This window comes from Tribolium castaneum, chromosome 10 (assembly GCF_031307605.1).
Source record: "Tribolium castaneum strain GA2 chromosome 10, icTriCast1.1, whole genome shotgun sequence".
Taxonomy (NCBI): domain Eukaryota; kingdom Metazoa; phylum Arthropoda; class Insecta; order Coleoptera; family Tenebrionidae; genus Tribolium; species Tribolium castaneum.
In genome coordinates this window covers 6,227,343-6,247,039 of record NC_087403.1, presented here as the reverse complement: position 1 = coordinate 6,247,039, position 19,697 = coordinate 6,227,343, and the positions used below count along the sequence as shown (strand labels likewise).

At 33.1% G+C, this 19,697-nt stretch overlaps 1 protein-coding gene and 2 long non-coding RNA genes across 10 annotated transcripts in view; 1 reads left to right on the top strand and 2 right to left on the bottom strand.

The window, feature by feature from the left end:
• The first annotated feature begins 5,764 nt into the window (after positions 1-5,764).
• Positions 5,765-19,697, top strand: part of Mef2 (Myocyte enhancer factor 2) — a 37,730-nt gene continuing 23,797 nt past the window's right edge. For 2 of the 7 annotated variants that reach the window (XM_064359422.1, XM_015979561.2), the window contains exons 1-3: positions 5,765-5,981; positions 6,035-6,299; positions 15,640-15,681. The gene's annotated coding sequence lies outside the window, so the exon portion shown is untranslated. The other 5 variants (XM_008201178.3, XM_966678.4, XM_015979573.2 and 2 more) reach the window with 5 other exon arrangements.
• LOC135267258 (uncharacterized) lies at positions 10,575-11,550 on the bottom strand. 2 transcript variants are annotated; one of them, XR_010335652.1, is made up of 3 exons: positions 11,251-11,550; positions 10,942-11,201; positions 10,575-10,865 (listed from the first exon to the last, which is right to left on the bottom strand). It is a non-coding gene; the product is annotated as an uncharacterized LOC135267258 (long non-coding RNA). The 2 variants fall into 2 exon arrangements; XR_010335653.1 differs by having other exon boundaries at positions 11,282-11,550.
• LOC107398853 (uncharacterized) lies at positions 12,196-14,403 on the bottom strand. Its single transcript, XR_010335651.1, has 2 exons — positions 13,645-14,403; positions 12,196-13,458 (listed from the first exon to the last, which is right to left on the bottom strand). It is a non-coding gene; the product is annotated as an uncharacterized LOC107398853 (long non-coding RNA).

Genomic DNA, 19,697 nt, shown 5'->3' with positions numbered 1-19,697 from the left:
ACAGTGTCAATATACCATTAAATATCCATACCTATATACTAATTTTTTCTTCTTCTTGGTAAGAGGATAACATTATCTACTTTTTTAGTAAATCTTGATTTTTATCAAAACTTCCATATACTTATTACTTGATCTTCTTCTCGCTTGCTTGGGGTGATTTAGCTCGTTTTCTTTAAGGGAGATACAAACTTTTTTGGTAAAATTAAAAGAGGCCAAAAAGTAAATTTATTACTTTAAAAACTTAATTTTGAGCTAAAATTAAGAAACAAACACAGTTGGGGCTGTATGTATTTAGCAGGGAATTAAATCTGGTTGGCACGAAGAGATTTTTTTTCTTGCCATTAAGGTAATTTCTTCTACTTTAAATACTTCACCGTGTACATCATACGTGAATTGGCAGTTTTTCTTTTTTTATGTTCCAATGTTGGTAAATTTCTCATTACTGAGTTTCTTCTGCCTCAAACCCGGGGGCAACATTGGAAAGATGGGGCGCAATTGGCACTCTATACAATACGACGCAGCATTTACGTGTCTAAATATTTGAATAATTATTATTACTTGGATTTTTTATAGGCGACTGAACAATCTGTCGCAATCTCTAACTTTTGTTCTTGTATTAAAACTTGTTCTTCTTTCCTAACTTTATATAGCATTGGCTCCAAGCTGATTTTCTGTTAAGTTTCCGGTTTAGGGCCAATTTTGCGGAACAAGGAAAAAGTCGTAGAAAAACCACTTATAGACTTATAAGCGAAATTCAAGCTAAGAAATTGATTTTATAACCAATTTTAATTGTATTCTTCATTAATACACTATTTAATTTAGTAGAGATTTTTTTGTTTTTCCATTTATTATTGAATAAAGTTTGCTAAATTCCAGCTTTTCTGCCACTTCCTGGATTCCTTCCTGGAAAACTTCCTAGTAGGCTTCGTCCTTACAATCCTGGACCTCCAAATCCCGTCCGAACCCACGTATTCTTTTTCTAAGTAAATACTGTATACACAGTGTCAATATACCATTAAATATCCATACCTATATACTAATTTTTTCTTCTTCTTGGTAAGAGGATAACATTATCTACTTTTTCTAAGGATCTACATTAATTATTTGTGTCTAAATAATTGAATAATTAATTAAGAAAAAAATTTTGTTACTAACCTTATATAGCATCAGCTTCATGCAGTCTTTACAATGGAATACAATATTATCTGTATTCTTTATTTATTTTTTTATTCGTTGCTGGGGAAAATTTTCAGCTAGCAACATCTTTTTACCGGCTGGTCAGCGGTCGGAGTTAATTTTGACTGGCCGAAAAAGTGTTAACAAATACTTTGTACACAAACACAACTTTTTAATATTATTCCGGTTTCAGTAATTATTACCTATACATTTACAGGAAAAATTGTTCCGTGATTGTTACTTTCATGCTTCGTATTGATGTATTGTTGAAATACTGTCATATACTGTAGATCGTTGTTTAATGAAATGAAAAACTAACTTTTTGCGAACTTTTCTTCAAAAATCACATAGAAACGTTGAAAATTATATTATTTTGACTTTTTTAGTCAATCTTGATTTTTATCAAAACTTCCATATACTTATTACTTGATCTTCTTCTCGCTTACTTGGGGTGATTTAGCTCGTTTTCTATAAGGGAGATACAAACTTTTTTGGCAAAATTAAAAGAGGCCAAAAAGTTAATTTATTACTTTAAAAACTTAATTTTGAGCTAAAATTAAGAAACAAACACAGTTGGGGCTGTATATATTTAGCAGGGAATTAAATCTGGTTGGCACAAAGAGATTTTTTTTCTTGCCATTAAGTCAATTTCTTCTACTTTAAATACTTCACTGTGTACATCATACGTGAATTGGCAGTTCTTCTTTTTTTATGTTCCAATGTTGGTAAATCTCTCATTACTGAGTTTCTTCTGTCTCAAACCCGGGGGCAACATTGGAAAGATGGGGCGCAATTGGCACTCTATACAATACGCTACAACGCAGCATTTACGTGTCTAAATATTTGAATAATTATTATTACTTGGATTTTTTTTTAAGCGACTGAACAATCTGTCGCAATCTCTAACTTTTGTTCTTGTATTAAGACTTGTTCTTCTTTCCTAACTTTATATAGCATCGGCTCCAAGCTGATTTTCTGTTAAGTTTCCGGTTTAGGGCAAATTTTGCGGAACAAGGAAAAAGTCGTAGAAAAACCACTTATAGACTTATAAGCGAAATTCAAGCTAAGAAATTGATTTTATAACCAATTTTAATTGTATTCTTCATTAATACACTAAGTATTTAATTTAGTAGAGATTTTTTTACTTTTCCTTTTTTATTGAATAAAGTTTGCTAAATTCCAGCTTTTCCGCCACTTCCTGGACTCCTTCTTGGAAAACTTCCTAGTAGGCTTCGTCCTTACAATCCTGGACCTCCAAATCCCGTCCGAACCCACGTATTCTTTTTCTAAGTAAATACTGTATACACAGTGTCAATATACCATTAAATATCCATACCGTACATTTTTTTTCTTCTTGGTAAGAGGATAACATTATCTACTTTTTCTAAGGATCTACATTAATCATTTGGGTGAATAGGAACTTCCTACCTTCTATATTTGAGGTTTCTTTTCACCTCTCTCATAGATATTATTTTATACTAATAATTATATATGTGACGCAGTCTCCAATTTTTTTCGAACAGTTTACAACTGGAAAAAAGTTTTACGAATTAACGGTTGACAATTTCAAGTTACAACAAAAGTCACTTTATTCCCAAGAGTCTACTACAGTGCCAAAAGCATTTTTTAACATTCATTGTTCATCGGATATAGTGTTCAAAAAGCACTAATTTTTATTCAGTTTTCAAGCTCTCTTCTCTGCCGCGTTATAATTAAATACAGTCCAGTAAAAGAATCTATTCTATTTTTTTTCAAAAATATTAGTCTGCTGTAAAACCTACCTGCAAATTGCTAAAATTCTACAATTCAGCGTGGTATACAAATTTTTATCATCTTTACTGCATAATTTAGAACGCGATGGTTTTCTTTAGACATGTTTATTGTGTCGGACCCTCGTTAATATTTTCACAGTTTCTTGGTCCGCTCATGATTAACCAGTCTCCGTTTTCTTCAAAATTACCCAGAATGGTACGACGAAAATAGGCTGAGGACGACAAAGAGAAGCTTATCTAGGACATCGTCATCATGTTGGTAAATCTTTTCTACTAAATAAAACACTGATCATTACTGTTTGCATTTTTATAGACAAGGAAAGTGATTAATCTCATCAGAACTGGAAACACGAGCGGAGTGTCAAATTCGAGAGAAGAAGACCATTTACTCGTATCCTTTTGCGTCAGAAAGGTAATCCTAGTACGGGTTTTTTAATAAAAGCACCATTCGACACGGAGACAAACTTGTAAGTTGCAAAGTTATTTTTACGATGAAAAGTAATAAAGATTTTACAGGCTGCTGGCACTAGGAAATCCCAATGTACCGAGGAATGCATTATCATTGGGTAAGTAATTTTTTATTTATCTTGCTCTATTCTAAATAATTGTTTTTTTCTAGATATGATAATGAAATATGCGATGTTTTCAAGGAAGGCACATCACTGGACTGGAAATCTTGCTCCTGTGAAGAAATATCTTACTTCTGCTAGCGCAACGACGAAAACAACTAGAGCAACTATTGTGACAATTATTGTATTATATTTATATGTTATAGTGTTATATTTTTGTAAGCAATATTTTTATTATAATAATTTCAATATCAATGTTGGTGTCATTGTCATGTTATTAAATGGTATTAAAAATATAAATTATAAATAACGAACGAACAAAACAGGACGAAGCTTATTTACCTTGTTTCTTTTGAGTTCTACTATAACACCCCTTAACACACCCCGTATGAAATGTGGGTTGTACAGTATCTTAAAAACTAATAATCTCACGGAAATCAGTTATCGTTATGCACGTAATTTTTTTCTGAATTTTTCTACATTGTGGTTAATCATTTTTTTGCTTAAAATCATGTAAATAGTTTATTGACCGTAATCATCAGTGTACAAACGATTCTTAGATTTAAAACAACAAACTTTTTTAAAACCAAATGAAAATTTTAATTTTATTGTTATTTATTATTATTATTATTTCTATTAATATTACTATTATTATTAGTATTTTTATTATTTTTACTACTGTTATGACTATTATTATTATTAAATACCGATCATAACTTTCTTATGGTGAATGTTTATATACCAGCTTATCCGAAAGTGCTTAACAATTTATTTTTTGATCTTTCTGATAAATATAAAAAAATTCATAAAATGTAGAAAATAAAGTAACAAAGACTTGACAAATACACATAACTGACACAACAAACTTTATCTTTTTGTTTTGGTCTTATTTTAATAAAGAGCGATTGTTTTTTTTTGTTTATTTTGAAAAATTACAATAACAAGAATATGAATTCTGTGTTACTTTAAACTCACTGTATAATATGAACTATTAAAGTATTTTTAATTAAAATTAATTTTAATTATGAGGAATCGTAGAAAAATAAAAAAGTCACATATGTAAAAAATTATTTAATATCACGGATTTTTATGTGATTCTTAGTTTTTGAGGTAAATATAGTAAAAACTACTTTTAGGAGACTCACCTCGTATATTTTCCTTTCTTTCCCCAATCCTAAGTCACTTCGATTTCGTATTAATTTTGAATAAGTTTTTATAAATTTTAACTAAAAACTATCGTGGACGACCGATACACAACCGAATTTAATTTCGTCATGTTTTGTTTGATACTTATATTTTATCTATTAAATAAAAAATAAAACGTCGCATTTTACCGAATAATTTTTTTAAATAAATTTAATAAAATTGTGAAGTAATTATTAATCTCTCATTGAAGATGAAGATATAAATTACATTAGCCATTATGTTTTTGAAGTGGATGCATAATTTATAACAGCTAATTTTGAAAGAAAATGTGACTTGCGTTTTCATAGTTTAGAAACAGCTAATACTTTGTTTGAAAAATGTATTTCAAGAGATTTCATATCGAGAAAAGAAACAAAGTTGTTAGGGTATTTATGAACCTATGTAACGCGTTTCAGTAACTTAATATTTTATTTTGTATCAAGCACGTCCACGTCTGCCTCAACTTTTGAAGTTTTTTTTTAATTAAGTTAATTAAGTTTAACTAATTTTATTTGTAATTTGTAAAATTGTTTTTAATTGTAGCCAATGTAGCCCAAAGGGTGATCCAGCCCTGGGTATGAAATTGAATTTAGCACCTTTTTTCTTTGATTATGTAATTAATTATGTATATTATTAGTACTATTCAATAATTATGGTTAATGACAATTACGTTTTTTATCTAGATTGGTACAATATTCTTATTATCTGTGATAGTTAGATTAGATATATCTGCTTCAGTGAATTTGAATTGTGTAATTTTGAATTTTGGGATGATTTTTTTGATTTTGTTCGATTAGTTGTAAACAGTAGCGTAAAAAATTTCAAGGAGATGTACCTACTGATAAATATCTAAGACTAATTACATCTAATGTCGCTCCTAATTGAATTGTGTATTTGTACAAAAGAGAATAAATTATGTAAATACAGCATACCGTCTTTTATTGCTCATGCACAGGAGTATATCGGGTTGCCTATCTCAGTATGCCAGATGATGGAGATATGAAATTTGAACACTTGTTGATGGTTGTCATGTTGTTTTTCTATCATAAGATTTATTAAAATATTTACGGAGACGTTCGATCGGTTCGTTGACTGTTCGATATCGACTGGTTTGTTCGACGGTGACTTTTGGCAAGCTTACTGTCCCAGTCCAGTCTGTCCTGAAGTATGAAAATTGGCGACACCGAAAAGGTCTCAGCAAGAATCAAGGTCTTCAATTTGCTTGCGGCGAGTTAAATGTGATGTCATAATGACATCATCGGGAAGTGCCGCGGCCGCTGTATGTTGGACATGGTGGTATTTTACGAGTGTCCTGAATCTCTCCTGTTGCAGCCTCAGCCTGTCACCAGCCAAAGCTCACAAGCACAAGCTCTGTGGTGTAGATGGTAGTTGTGTGGCCAATTCCGCGCCATTGCTGTTCTGTTCTCTCGAATCGATAGTGGCTGACGTCAGAGTTGGTGCCGGAGGGGCGCTATCAGGCAGCGGGGGGGGCAGTGCACTTGTAACTTGGCTAGTAGTGTCATGTATCCGCGCAAGTGGTTCTGCGAACTGTCTCATGTTCTGTGATCAAATTGATGTGTGCAACGCTTGATTTGGCGTAAGTTTCGTATCTTAGATCATGTTTTGTGTGTGCGTTCTAGCAGCGGTTAGTTCGGGTGCATATAAATCCTCCTACAATATTTCAGTAACGTGCTAAGTGGCCTTCACCGGCGTATTTGTGTTGACATTGAAGGTCTCTACGCAAAGACTGCAAAAGGCCAGTAGAGGTCAACTGTTCAAATATAATACAGCAACGCCGAAATGGTAAATCTCAGCTTCACCAGTCCTCACCACAACATCCCATAATCCGTCCTGCGACCTGTGACCCGCTGCGCGCCAGATATACATATCGCTTATTTACGTGCATTCGAATTGCCCGCCAAAAGCGGCCACAGCCGCCGTTGATAACATATTTGCGATCCTATCGCGAAAAATTCGATCTCTAGCGGTCGCAAAACAGGTTGCGGCAGTTCTCAGCGTCATGTAAAGGAACAAAAAGAGCACTTCCAGCTCTCGGACCGATAAACAATAATTAGTATACAATAATTTTATGACATCTTGAGATGTGATATCCAGGCGCCAGATGGAGCACCCGGTTTCGCACCCTAATCGCGTCGAACTGGTTGCAGGATTGGCGGCGCCCAGAGCGGCTCCACTTCACCTTTTCCTACTTTTCTGCTTTTCTTCACCTATCGACAATATCAATTCTCTTGCATAATCTGCTGATCGCATACAGACCACGTGGTTATTTCGGCGCGCAATCGCGACATATTTCACAATCACATGCTGATTTATTGTTTGTAAACATACTCAACATTTCTTCTCATTTAATAACCCCGCCTACGCCGGATCCCCTCTATTATGTTATTCATTAAACCTTGAAACAACATCGAAACCAATTTTTACCATACATCCTTTTTTTAAAGGAGACCTGTATAATTTACTTACTAGCACAGGCACCGGCGCCCCATGCAGGCGAATCATTTCATTCAAAATCAACACATGATTTTATTCCAGGTCTGGTCACAAAACAAAAATGAAAATACGCGTATAATTAATTATGTTTCTATCTTTAATTAAACATTTTTCTTAATTTGAAATAACAGTATAACGTAAAATATTCACATAAAATACAAAAAAAATGGTATTTTCGTATTTCTAAATTTATATACATACTAGGTATACACGCTGATTCTTTTAGGGCCCACATTAGAAACTTTAACTTCTAATATAGCTAGAGCTTTAAAATTTTCTATACGATCCAAATCTACCATTTTGAGTTCAACTAATCATTTTCAAAATGGCGTCTACGTGTTTTATTCTTAAACTTTTTGGTTTTCCATAATTCTAATAATTGTTTTGCGGTAAATTAAATTTTTTGTTTTCTGTCTCATTATTTTTAACTTATTGTCTTTGCGTCTTTTCGTGCAGTTCCTGTAATCTATTCTATTCTGTATCAAGTGCTTTTTTGTTGGTAATACTGTAGTAATTTCAGCTTCACATTTCAGTCTTCAGTACATAAATTCATACTAGTTTATATAAAAAAAAAATCAGAAAAAAAGAGTTGTGAAATTGCGTGTACTCTCTACTAGACCATTTTTTTACCCCAGGGGGGTGAATGTCGATGTTCTTTCAATACTACTGTTGAATTTTTTCACTTAACAATTTTGAAAATTTTTGGCTCATAAAAATATTTTTATATCGCAAAGCGTTCAAGGGCTGTGATATTTTAAATAAACCCCTGCAAATGAAAATTTTAACTTAAAAATGATATACGTCAAAAACTGTGACAGATAAGTGCCAATAACGTGGGTAAATTTTACTCAGCTTGAGAAGGTGAATTAAAAATGCAATAAAAATGTGTGGTCACTATTTAAAATTCTAAAATTGACGCCATTTTCGCTTAGTTCCGGAAGCTCAACCATTTTGAAAATGGTCGATTTGGATCGTATACAAAATTTTAATGCTCTAACTATATTAGAACTTTATAAGTTTCTAATGTAGGCCCTAACAGAATCACCCTGTATAGCGGGTGAACAAAGTGGTAAACTTCTTAATTTTTGAAAACACTAATTGATGAATGATAAAGTACCTACTAGGTACGAAAATGTGATATCTTTTTCAACTAAAAAAATAGATTTTTTTGTTTTTGAGAGTGACAATGACAACGATCTAAGGATTATACTTACCTAAAGTAATTAATTAATTTAACAAAAAAAAAAACAAAGTTTATGGCTTTGGAGTTAAGGTGCGGTCAATTTTTCTAAATTTATGTCTTCTTGATGTTCTTAGTTTCCGTTTATTAAAAAAAAATATTTTTTTCCGACTGTGTTTGTCAGGGTACTACATGTTGTTTGCATAAATATAATACTTTTAAATCAGGACATTAAAATTTGAACGTAAAACTGGACGAAACAGTAAAAACCTAAAGCTGTCCTGTTTAAATCCGGACGGTTGGTTACTTATTTTTACCATCAATTTATTTTGTTGCCAATTCTTTTCTTAACTTATTGAAAATTATTTAACTAATTTATTTACCAACAGGGGTTACGAATTTTAATGTCATGTTTTTAAATGAAAACTTGGTTAAGAGTGAACACAATCATGTCTTTAACAGAGAAGAGATGTAAGATTGCAAAAATACGTTGATACCGACTTTTAGTTCTAGAAACAAACAATTTTAATCAATATTTAACTCAAGACGCGTGTTCAAATATTGTTAAATTTGACAGAAAACTGACGGTTACTACATCCTACATGAAATTTTCAGAAGGCTTTGACCAATTTTTATTTAGAGTGACAATAATTGATTTTTTCCCGCCTTTGATAAAACAATTTTACAAGAAAATATCAACATAAAATTAAGTATGCAATCAAATCGAAATCAGTGCGTTAAAAAAAGCCTAAACTGCAAAATCGAACCAAAAAAATTAATTCACTGGAAGAATTTTTCGTCTTGTTAAATATAACAAGTTTACGCAATAAGGAGTATTGCTTTTTGCTTAGGGTCTAGGCTTGTTATGTAAGAGCGTCAAATTGGGTGCCAATAGTGCTGTTATAGTCCGGGACATTTCTATATGAGATACGTCATACCGCATACCTTGACGCGAGACTATATAGAGCACAAAAACTAGATAAGAGCTCAAATTTAGGGAACTTGGCTGTTTGATGTGTTTGACAGATGACAAATGTAAACAATAATAAAAATTTAAATATTTCTTTATTGTAGTAAAGTACAGCAAAATGTACCAACTAGAACACTTAAAAACAAATGGAGAAACTTTCAAATGCTTTGAAGTACCGTTGCTGGAGTACTGTTGAGGTTATGTTTGACCTTGGTATGACTGTCAGGTTTAAAGTTGAAATTTGCATTAAAAAGGCCATAAAAGCCTCGAAGTGCCTTTTAGGGTAGTCATCGTCATGTTCCAATTGCATGCCCCCTCTCTGCCACATCAGTAAAATTTGCCACAAAAGTTTTAAAAAACGACTTTAAACAACAAAAAAGGCCCTATTTTCATTAACAATGAGACATATCTCGCTGCATGCGGCACGACATAGGCCTCATAGACCAATCTCATTGTGAATGGTTTTCGCTGAGATCACTTTGAGAGGGTTTCACTGAGACTGACGTTGGCGGAAGGCTGAAACCTGCGTCGCGACAAGTCTTTGCACCAACATTCGAAAACGCTGTCAATGGCTTAAAATTATGAAACTGTGTCAGTTTTTTTGTGTCTTTTGGGATTAGTCTTTGAGTCCTGTTGCGCCGCATGTAGCGAAGCAGATCTCATTGTGAATGGGTTCTTTAAGAAACAGTTTCAATGTACACCACAAGACATACACTGAGACGGCCTCATGCCTCATATCATGGCTTGTAATTGACAGCATTTTATAAAATGATTTGGAATCATAATGCAGAGATTGTTGCGAGACAGTCAGGCAGGTCTCAAGCCTTCTGCAGAAGTCGCTCTCAGTGAGTCCATGTCTTAGAGATGCAAGACCAATTTAGACCATTTACAGTGAGATTGGTGCCCGAGACCTATGTCATGCAGGAAGCCAAACTTCATCGTGAATGGACCCTTTTCAATGGGGGTGTGCTTTTTGAATAAATTTGAAATGGCCTTTTTGAAAAAAGCAGTTGTCTCTCTTTTATTCATCTATTCAACACGTTTGTATTCGATGCACTTACACCAATTTCATTATCAGTGTCTTGATTATCAGGCAAGGGCAAAGTGGAATTGGTGGCAACCCAGAAATAAAAACACTTTAATTTCCTTTATTAGTAAGCTATATTTTTTATAAAAGACGACTACTCTCAGACAGAGACGTACAAAAATGTAAACAAGAGTAAAAGTTGGTTTTTCGCAATATGTCACACTATTCTTCCACACGTCCACAGTAAAATCAGAAAGCGCTAGTTGTTATAAAGCCCTTATTATGTTTTTCGACGATGGCTGAGGCTTTGTGACGTATTTGTTAAACGTAAGTTTTCAAATACCCCATGCCAGTGCAACGGAGTTATATTAACAATTTTATGGGATTATTTTTAACTTTACACCCATTCTGCTTGAAACAAGAGTCGCTACCAGGAAATAACAACGAAAAAAGTGGACCCAAAAGGCTTCAGCTACAAATTATAAACACTATCTGTGATTTTTTTAATATTTTTTTTAATAATTAATTAATAAATGTCGTGAACTTACTTTGAAGTAAACAGTGAGCTCCATCTATAACTCATAATTACTTGAACCGCAATTCCCATCATCAAAATGTGCAAAACTGCGATAAGTGAGGTTATGCAGGTATGCACTTTGTTTTCCAGTTTTTCACACAAAATATATCACAAATTACGCAAATCATACAACCAGCGACAGTCAGTACTGTCAGTACGTCACAGCAGCTTTCTCCAGCACAATCACTGACTGCAATTCTGTGTTGTGCCATTCCCGTCTCATCATACAATCTATAATTGTTATATGACAAGTAATGTTTCTACCTTCAAAAATACTTGCGTAAATATTTTATTATCCTGTTAGTACACACTTTTAAAGCAGCCACTGGTTATATAGATTAAAATTATAACATTTCCTTCCTATTTCCTTTGTTATTGTGTTATTGTTTACATCAGTCAGCTGTTTACTGTCATTTTCTAATGCTACCAATTTAAAAAATGTCCCTGTTATTAAAGCTCAAGGACCATAGAATGAGAGAGAGAACATTTTTTGTTCACATAGACGCTGAATATACGTATAAATGTCAGAAAATTCAAATTTTTTATGTCCAAATAGAAATGTCCCGGACTGTATTTCGGTTTTTTCTTGCAAATTAATTACATGAACTTCCGCACCTTTTTAGATAATATGACATCAAAGTTGCATTGAATCTTTGATTTTTTTATTTTATTCTGTTTTGTTTCTGTTGTGTTTTCATTAAATGCAAATCGACTAATAATATTAAAATTAGAGAAAATGCAAACTGAAATAAAAAAATCTGTAAAATGAAAACGACAGAAAAATCATTGAAAAATTTATACAAATTTCACTTCAAACTCACGAAATATTAGAAACTAGGTACTATCTGTAGAAACACTACTTCTAACCAAAACCAAAAATCTACCTCTGGTCATAAATCAGAAAATATATTAAATGTAAAAATTGAGTTCTAGTTTTTCAAAAATTCGAATTGGTTTTGAGATTTTAGGTTTATTTAATTTTAAACTTCTCACTAAACTTCAGTTAGGATTGTGATACCTACGAATTTTAAGTTTTCAGCGATTATGTTTTTTTCAGAATTTGTTTCTTATTCTTTAATATAGTCCGGGACATTTCAATATGAGATACGTCATAGGGCATACGTTGACGCGAGACTATATAGAGCACAAAAACTAGATAAGAGCTCAAATTTAGGGAACTTGGTTGTTTGATGTGTTTGACAGATTACAAATGTAAACAATAATAAAAATTTAAATATTTCTTTATTGTAGTAAAGTACAGCAAAATGTACCAACTAGAACACTTAAAAACAAATGGAGAAACTTTCAAATGCTTTGAAGTACCGTTGCTGGATTACTGTTGAGGTTATGTTTGACCTTGGTATGACTGTCAGGTTTAAAGTTGAAATTTGCATTAAAAAGGTCATAAAAGCCTCGAAGTGCCTTTCAGGGTAGTCACCGTCATGTTCCAAGTGCATGCCCCCTCTCTGCCACATCAGTAAAATTTGCCACAAAAGTTTTAAAAAACGACTTTAAACAACAAAAAAGGCCCTATTTTCATTAACAATGAGACATATCTCGCTGCATGCGGCACGACATAGGCCTCATAGACCAATCTCATTGTGAATGGTTTTCGCTGAGATCACTTTGAGAGGGTTTCACTGAGACTGACGTTGGCGGAAGGCTGAAACCTGCCTCGCGACAAGTCTTTGCACCAACATTCGAAAACACTAAGACGGCCTCATGCCTCATATCATGGCTTGTAATTGACAGCGTTTTATAGAATGATTTGGAATCATAATGCAGAGATTGTTGCGAGACAGGCAGGCAGGCCTCAAGCCTACTGCAGAAGTCGCTCTCAGTGAGTCCATGTCTGAGAGATGTAAGACCAATTTAGACCATTTACAGTGTGATTGGTGCCCGAAACCTATGTCATGCAGGAAGCCAAACTTCATCGTGAATGGACCCTTTTCAGTGGGGGTGTGCTTTTTGAATAAATTTGAAATGGCCTTTTTGAAAAAAGCAGTTGTCTCTCTTTTATTCATCTATTCAACACGTTTGTATTCGATGCACTTACACCAATTTCATTATCAGTGTCTTGATTATCAGGCAAGGGCGAAGTGGAATTGGGGGCAACCCAGAAATAAAAACACTTTAATTTCCTTTATTAGTAGGCTATATTTTTTATACAAGAGACTACTCTCAGATAGACGTACAAAAATGTAAACAAGAGTAAAAGTTGGTTTTTCGCAATATTTCACACTATTCTTCCACACGTCCACAGTAAAATCAGAAAGCGCTTCTTGTTATAAAGCCCTTATTATGTTTTTCGACGATGGCTGAGACTTTGTGACGTATTTGTTAAACATAAGTTTTCAAATACCCCATGCCAGTGCAAAGGAGTTATATTAACAATTTTACGGGATTATTTTTAACTTTACACCCACTCTGCTTGAAACAAGAGTGGCTGCCAGGAAATAACGAACAAAGTGGACCCAAAAGGCTTCAGCTGCAAATTATAAACACTATCTGTGATTTTTTAAATAAATTTTTTAATAATTAATAAAAAACATGACAATATTAAGCTTTTCGATTTCGTTTGGTTTGAATTTTATATGAAAATAGAAAAGTTAACCCTCTATACCAGAAAAGACAAAAAACATAAAGAAAGTATCTGTAAATGTCGTGAACTTACTTTGAAGTAAACAGGGCTCTCCATCTATAACTCATAATTACTTGAACCGCAATTCCCATCATCAAAATGTGCAAAACTGCGATAAGTGAGGTTATGCAGTGATGCACTTTCTTTTCCAGTTTTTCACACAAAATATATCACAAATTGCACAAATCGTACAACCAGCGATAGTCAGTACTGTCAGTACTTCACAGCGGCTTTCTCCATCACAATCACTGACTGCAATTCTGTATTGTGCCATTCCCGTCTCATCATATAATCTGAGTAGTTGTTATATGACAAGTAATGTTTCTACCTTCAAAAATACTTGCGTAAATATGTTATTATCCCGTTAGTACACACTTTTAAAGCAGCCACTGGTTATATAGATTAAAATTATAACATTTCCTTTGTTATTGTGTTATTGTTTACATCAGTCAGCTGTTTACTGTCATTTTCTAATGCTACCAATTTAAAAAATGTCCCTGTTATTAAAGCTCAAGGACCATAGAATGAGAGAGAGAACATTTTTTGTTCACACAGACGCTGAATACACGTATAAATGTCAGAAAATTCAAATTTTTTATGTCCAAATAGAAATGTCCCGGACTTTACGTAAGCTACAAAATAAATTTAATAAGCAATTTCTTTCTGTTATTGTAACTTTAGTTAGTTTTATCTGAAATCGTTTAGAAGAAATTGTTTACGTTGATGTAAGTAACAAGCAGTTGGTAACGCGTTGACAAATTCGCTGTCTAAAATCTGTAGTCCAACTAAACAAAAATTACGTACATGACCTCGGACAGTATCTAACTAAAACGATAACTGTTACATCCTTTTCGAATCGTGATGATAAAAATAATTAATTCTAGTAATTTCGGGTAGGTGAATAATGAATTGTTTGCGTCGTCAAGGGTTGAAAACGAGTGGTTTCATAAAGGACAAGACCCTCGGTGCTGAAGCGTAATTACATCATTCCATTCAAAGTTTATTACATTTATGATAAGATATACGTTGATTTGATAATAATACAGTATGTCATTCGTTTTAATTTTTGTTTTGTCTGAAGTAACGAATTGGTCTATGAACTTTTCTCTTTTCACGCCCAAAGACAATTGATTACTTTGCGAGGATCATACATTGTATATCGCTCAATGAGCAATGATTATTGATGATCATAATTATTACTAACACATGACCAGGTCCTTTTTTTCTGCGACCTTGGTTTTGTTACTGTCACTTTCTTGACAATGAACAGTGCCGGTCATCCATTATTCAACTACCATGCAATTGTCCGTTTAATTAACACTTTGAGCCTGCTCATCAAAATATTGATCGCACTCAAGTGTTGTTTCTTCAATTCTTTTGTCGAAATTAATTAACACCGAAGGTGAAAAAGCAAATTTCACATTTTGCCCAGAACCAGAACGCGCGACGAGATAAGCCAATTTAAGTTTAAATTAACGGCTGACACATTCAACTCTAACTTTTAAATCGAAGATATTTTGAATGAGCTGTGGTTTTTGAGTCTAGACATTTTTAACCTTGCTCAAGACTGTTTGATTAATATGTTGAACATAAAATTCGGTTTTTATGCGAAACAGATTTTAAGGAGAGATAAAATATTTCAAGTGTAATTATCTTCGTAAGGAGAAACAATAGAAACATGTAAAAGAGTCATTATCTAAACAAAAAAATATGCTCAAACAACAATAGGTGCATTAAATTGCATTCTGAAGGTTTGCTGCAACAAAATGCAATTTTATCTTGAACGTATTCGAAGAAAATAAATTATGTTGTTAAAGGGAAATTGTTTTTATCAAACATACCGATGCGTGAACGCTGTAATCAAATCAGCGTCATCAGGAAAATCACAGAACTCAGTTTTAATTTTAAGGAAAAGTCAAATACGTATTTTCTCAACTGAAACGGCGCAGTCATTGCGAATTGTTTTGTGTTGTTACTTTTTAATATTTAATTCACTGCATAATGAAGTAAAATTTATTTCTTTTTCAGACATTTCGGAAGTGAATGATGGAAATTTGTTTTTTATTGAAGGTAAGTGTCTTTGTAGTTTCCATTTATTGAAGAATAAAAATATGTTTTGAGTGACAAACTAAATTAACGGTCCATATGCTAGCAATTCTTGACAAGTGACCGTGATATATCGTCACATTTGTCACACACATTTGAAAACATCATGCGCATTATCGTTTTTGATTTTTTAAAAGACTATTTGATGACCGTAATGACCAAAACAATAAACCGTTAATTCACCCGATAATTTTTCGCTCTTTAATCCACGACAATTGATTGAACGGGCGGTAATCTCGAATTGAGGCATCACGTTTTAAAAATGTCATTACTGAATATTATCTTGCTTTGTCTCATTTACAGCAGCTATTATCTTAATTCTTACTTCGACAGATAGAAGTTGTCAAAAATTCCATATGGATGGAGTTATTTTGTAAACAAATCGTTTATTGCAAAACAATTCTGATACATTGTACAAGTGTAACAATTACGCAAAATTCCGCCGGGACTGTTTCCAGAAGGTTGTGAGAAGAAATTTTGTGTTCCTTAGATTCTGCAATTAACGAATGCAAATTAGTTATGTCATCTTAGCTAATTAGCGGTTTTTTCCACGTGTTGTTGACATTTTTCATTTTACAAAATATAAAATTTCGAAAAGTGTATGCGGGCGATTTTATTAAAATTAATCGTAATTGATTTTTTGTCAAACCGATTTAATTAATTGCATATTTCCAACGCTGTGCTGGTTATGACTGTGATAATTGATTTAGTTGAACAAAATTAAGAATTTAACCGGATGCAGCAGCGTAAACACCAAATGGAAAATTTAATTTGGGATGTTACAATCGAAGAGAAAAAATGTGGCTGTTAATTTAATTATAGAAAATAATTAATTATTGATGCCAAATTTGGCGCAAGTTGAAAACTGGAATTTTATGATAAACGGTACATCTTTTCAGGTCGCATTACGTGTTCAGGGTTATTCATTTTTATTTTAATGCCGTCAGTCTTGATTTGTGTGATTTTTTAATGTGTGGAAACAGTTCTCTTAACTTTAAACTTTAGATCATTGTTAACTCTTATCATAACTGTGCATGTTTATTTAATTATACAAAACAAAATTATTTACACAGATTACTTATCGTCGAAATAGATGTTCAGATTTTTACAGTGCAGCTTTTCAAATTAATTATGTAAGCAACTAATTATTTTATTCGTACATTTTCTAATTACGTAACTGATAAAAGTAAACAGATTTTCATTGTTAAGGCCAGGGTCAAGTTGAATCTTATTGTTCGTGTATGTACAAGTTAAATTACATTATGGGTTTATTAAAAGCCAAAGTACACTAAAAAGTGATGTGGGGAATTAGCAACGCACAGTAGAAGACTAATTTGATTGATAAATCATTGGCTGGCACGTGTTTGCGCCAAATTTGGCGCTCCATCATTTCAAACTTCGTATTCAAATTGAAATAATTCAATAGTACGGTTATTAATAATTCCATCCGTAGAATAGAATAAATTGTGCAAAATTCATGCTTTCGTTGAGCAAAAAAGAACATACTTTTTGTTGTAAACAGTTTTTCAGTAAAAGCATTTCACTGTATTCTGCAAATCCGTCTAAATTTAGCCAAATTTTTGTTCTTTGTACGAGTATGTAGTCGCTTTTTTGTGCCGCACATTTGGAGTTTGTCCAAATTCGTGATCGCATTGCTGTACCGCTAGATGGCCTCGTCTGTTCTAATTTTGAAAATCCGGAAATATGGGGGCGCAGAAAGATCACAATTCGAATTGTTTTTAAGACTTTGAAGTAATTTACGAGTAATACGATCTATCAGAGAGAGGGGAATGGCTCGTGGCATGCCACGTGTGTTGTACACAGCTGTGGCACGGACAGTAGGGGACATTTACGGTAGGCATGTGTGCATTTCTTCACAGGGGCCGTGCACTCCCGTGTGGCAATTTCACTAATGTCGGAAACGAGACAAAAAGCCCTTAGTTACACTGATAAGGCGTATCTCTAAAGCACAGATTAAGAATTTTGGTAAAAATTCGATTTGAGGCGCCATAGCAGTGTCACTTTCTAGTGATCTAGATATCTGCACTTCAAGTGCCGATACTTTGTTAATCTAATCTGATGATTAAATATTTTGTCGGTGGCACAACTGGGGAAAAATGGTAATGATGTTGTGGGTAGCGAGTTTCAAAACCGCCCAGCACAGGTTAAATAGATATGTAAATAAAATAAACATGATGAGGGATTTATCTTTTTGCAAAAGGAACGGATAAACTTTGGTTTCATTTCAGTTTTGATGTTTGCTGTGTCTAACAAGCAAAACATGGTGGAGTATCACGTTCCAAATTAGTTGATTTTGAAAATCTCAATCCGTAAATTCGATGCTGGAGAATAGTAGAATTTAACGGGGTGATAACGATAAGATAAACTTTTATAGTGTTTTGCTATTTAATTATTTATTTGAAACTTTTTCAAATTTGTGAATCGGCGGTTTTGTTTACTGTTCTATTTTATAAATAAACAACTATGTATCAGTTAAATTTGTGAAATCGCACAAAACGTACTCATTCATTCAGCAATTATTTGCTCGTTTTGATGTTTATGGTCATTCATTTACTTTAGATTACAGGTTTGTCACTGTAAAAATTCGTTTGAATGAATAAAACGGAATTTTTGTTTGAAGTCGTTATGTTACAATGTTCTGTGAAATCAGATATTAATGCGAAGTGCAATCTGATCCATAACGTCGGCCATGTTTTTTGAAACTCCTCTATTTTCAGACATAATTATTTACATTTACAATCAAACACACCTTTTAAAATCGAAATGTTCCTTTTTATGACGTATATAAATCTAACTGGGTTGTATTGCATCTTGTAGTCACTTTTCACCTGCTTTCTACGTGCCTTTTTGTTAAATATTAATGTCTTAAACTACGCATTAAGGATTGAATGTCCAGGTGTGGGGTGGCATGTTACAATTTACCATTAATAAACAAATTATCGAATACATTTTGTTCCACTTACCTTGCTTTTGTATCAATCAAAGAAAAAATTGATAAATTGTGGTATAAGCAATAGTGTGGCATGCGAAGGGTCAATCAAGAGGATATAATCTATGCGTGGGCGAAGGGCATTTATGTCTAAATAATTCAAGACAAGTTTTTGGGACACCCTGTCTAAATTCAGTGTCATTAAGCTGAAATCTTACAGTAAACAGTTTTTATACGTATTTTATTATGCACATGGAGGAAGATAATTAAAACATTTTGGCAGTGCTCATTTATTATTGTTTGTGTGGTAAATGTCAGTTTTGACATTTGTTGGTTCAATACGTGAACCAATCCAATGTTAAAATTGTCGAGAATAGCGTACGATTTTTCGAGACAAGTTCAAGTTGAGAAATTCTAATAGTTCGCACGCGATATTTATTTAGAAAAATGTTAACCCCTTGAATGTGTTAATAATAAATCAAACACCGCGTTTATTTCTGTATCCTTAATATTAAAATAATCTGATCCCTAGATGAACAGTGTATTACAAGAATTGATTTCTAAGAGACTCGTTCAGTGGAGTGAGTTTATAGGCCACGTAACTAGCTGTGTTAGTACAACCCTATGAAATAATTAATCGCGTGACGGTGGTAAAATATTAAAATTTTAATAGTTAATTAATTGAGCCGCATTTTTACTTATTCATGACCGAATTTATAGCCGGTGTGGAAGACGATCACTATTTTTGGAAATTCACGTTCTATTTTTTATTGTAATTATTTATTTTCGTATTGTTTTGAGAAAAATACTTCTCGAGCGATTACGTTGCGGTAACATTTTAATAATCGATTTTGAAACTTTATTACCATAAAGTTATTAATTAACGGGTGTTGGTAGGAACTTTAAGTTCTACATTTTTTTATAGCGCGTTTTATGTTTTGTGTGTTCCCCCTTTAATCATCGAACTCGTTCGGAAATTTCCATCAACGGTCATAATTGGTTTCTTAAAATTAATATTAAAACATTGTTT